Here is a 2962-nt window from a genome sequence, read left to right as displayed (position 1 = left end):
CATGTCCAGTTTATTAATTGGCAAAACATATATAATATAGCATTCAGTCCGTCTGTCATAATTTAATTTTACTTGTATCACGCAATTTGATTTGTTGACCACGCTGAAAAAAATATTTGTTTATATTGTTTAAATGTAACTTGGCATTGGGACACACCTCCTTGACAACCAAGACGACACTATTTTTCCTTTTCTAATTTTACATTGGACAATGGAACACTGATACGTTGATAGGACTTCGAACTAGGCCATGAAATTGAAAATCAACGGAATCAAACATGCACAATTTATAAATACATACTGTCTTATCCCCCCCCCAAACAAAAAACAAAACGCACAGTCTTTGTTTACAAGTAAAGTTACATAAAAATAGAAAATAAAAAACTCATGACTTGTACAACGATATCATATGTGAAATCAAAACAAAACAAAACTAGTATATCGAGTATTTTCATATGGGGGTTACTTGATCCGCCTATCGAAGCATAAAATGCGTCATGAATATCTTACAACAGATGACGTCATGTCTCATCGATAACATGTGGATCGCTATCTATGAATTGCTTACATAATTTACTGTCGGATTTAACTGGCGGCAATGCTGCATGCTATGGTAAGTCATGTTGTAGTTTAAATCTGTTATTTTGAATTCTTTTTGCCTGACCAGGTCATGCTAATATTCAGCCCGAAACTTGGATGTACTGTAAATCAAAGAAGGACTTGCTCCCAATGTACGTAAAGTTAGGTTAAATAAAACAGTTATTTCGAATGTTGACAGTCTAAAGCTGCGTAGTAACACTGTTGTAAAATAAATAGAGCAAAAATTTTTCGATATGATATCAGTACCATACAAGAATACTTGCGTGAAGCCTGAATATTTTCCGATATCCCAAAGTGAAAGAAGACGCCGCGCCATGTTCATTTCAGTCACTAGGCCTAACAGTTTCGGTAACTGTCGTTTCGTTCAATGATAATGTTTATGATAATAATGTAAAACTACCAAAATTGTACACAGTTTTTAAGCAACGATGCAATGAAGATGTATTGTGAACGACTTTAAAAGATGAAAACAACTAGGTATTGAAAATGAACATCTATAGTAAAAGGGCAAAACAAGCTGCAACCGAAAACTATTATTAGGTGAGGGAATTTCCCTTGCTTTAAAAATAAACACCGAACTAAAATGACCTATGTACATATACATGACACGAAATAAAAAACGTAGTTTCCTTCTCCATAAGATACTTAAACCAGCCATATTTTCTGTAAAATTCAAGTTTACCACCACTAGCGCATTATAACCGTAATATTTTTCAGCAATCCAGAATATCGTTTTTAAAAAAAAAATAAAAATAGTGCTCATAGCTCGCCCTAAAATATTTTTGCATTTATGGTCAATTGAAAAGGTGTATATTATAAAATACTTTAAATATTTTGGGCGAGATGAAACCAGTATGACAAAACCTTTACAAAATAACCAGTTTTTGGTGGAAAATGACAGAAATACGGTACCATATCCGGTTCTAGTATGTATACAGCTTTAGTTGTGCTCCTATTTTTAAAATCTAACATGTTTTTTTAAGCCCCGGATTCTGATACATATTTATAACACCAATACTCCTATTCAACACTTACTTTCATTTTTATATATTTTAAGGGCCATAATATGGGGTTTGTGGCTCTGGTCCTTTCAGCTTTTCTGGTCCATTGGTTCTTAATGAGATTTCTAAATTACCACACCCTATTTTTGTGATTATTTACCCTTTGTATGGGGCATCGCCCTTCCTTTGAACAAATGTGAATCCCTTTTGTCCAAGGATGCTTTGTGTCAAGTTTGGTTGAAACTGTCACAGTGGTTCTGGAGAAAAAGATGAAAATGTGAAAAGTTTACAATACCAATGACGGACAATGGAAAGTTTTGATCTGAAAAGCTCACTTGATCCTTCCGCTCAGGCAAACTAAAAAAAAATGACAGCAAGAGGTTTAATTTTTTTTTTTTATCTCATCTTGATTAATTTATAGGTTCAGGGCTAGGTAAATTAAAAGCTGTTAAAGCGGAATCTTTCACTGCATCAGAAGTGTTGGGCATTTGTGGAGTCATACATGTAGGGAGTTCTAACGACTCGTCAAGAAGAATACCCACAGATGTCCAATTTCTACGTTGAGGGGTACCTTCATAAGGCTTAAGTTTGTCAACGTGAACCACTTTAAAGGGGCCTTTGGAATCTTTTGGAATTTGAAAACTGAAATCAGTGACCTTTTTGATCACTTTGTAGGGTCCTGTCCAGCCTAAACCTAACTTTAATCCTGTAGTGGGTAGATAGCATCTTCAGACAAAGTTATTTGTTCTTAAAATTCTCTTGGCTTTATTCACCAACCATAATTCTTTTGTTCATTGCTGTCTGTCTAAGGTTATTGTAAATGTCAGCCAAAACTGTCTCTACATATTCTTCAGGACATATAAAAGTAAGAAAAGGAGGATATCCTATGATAAGATCTACTTGGCTCAAAATATCACATCCTAGCATGCTTAATTTGGGAGAGCAATCTGTTCTTTCTTGCATGGTCGATCTACATGCTGTGAGGACATAAGGAAGATTAGCATCCCAATTATTCATATTCTGGTTTGCATAAGAAAACAGCATTGTCCTATTCATCCTCTCAACTAAAGCATCTGACTGCCTGGGAATATATGGAGTAGTACGTGTCTTATCAAAACCTCATTTCTCATGCAATACACTAAATGTTCTGATTTGGGCTCATGACCTTGACCTGAGTGAATCTGCTAAGGAATAGCAATTCTACAAAAAATTCAGACAATCAAAAACAATCCTTGCCATAAAAGACTACTTGAGCCACATTTTAAAACTTATGTCATCCCACTGATTCATAGTACATGTATATACTTAATTGTACTAATTACATAACAGTACCAAGTTTAGCTGTAACAACTTACTTGGTT

This window comes from Ostrea edulis, chromosome 9, assembly GCF_947568905.1.
Source record: "Ostrea edulis chromosome 9, xbOstEdul1.1, whole genome shotgun sequence".
Taxonomy (NCBI): Eukaryota; Metazoa; Mollusca; class Bivalvia; order Ostreida; family Ostreidae; genus Ostrea; species Ostrea edulis.
This window is presented reverse-complemented; position numbering follows the sequence as displayed.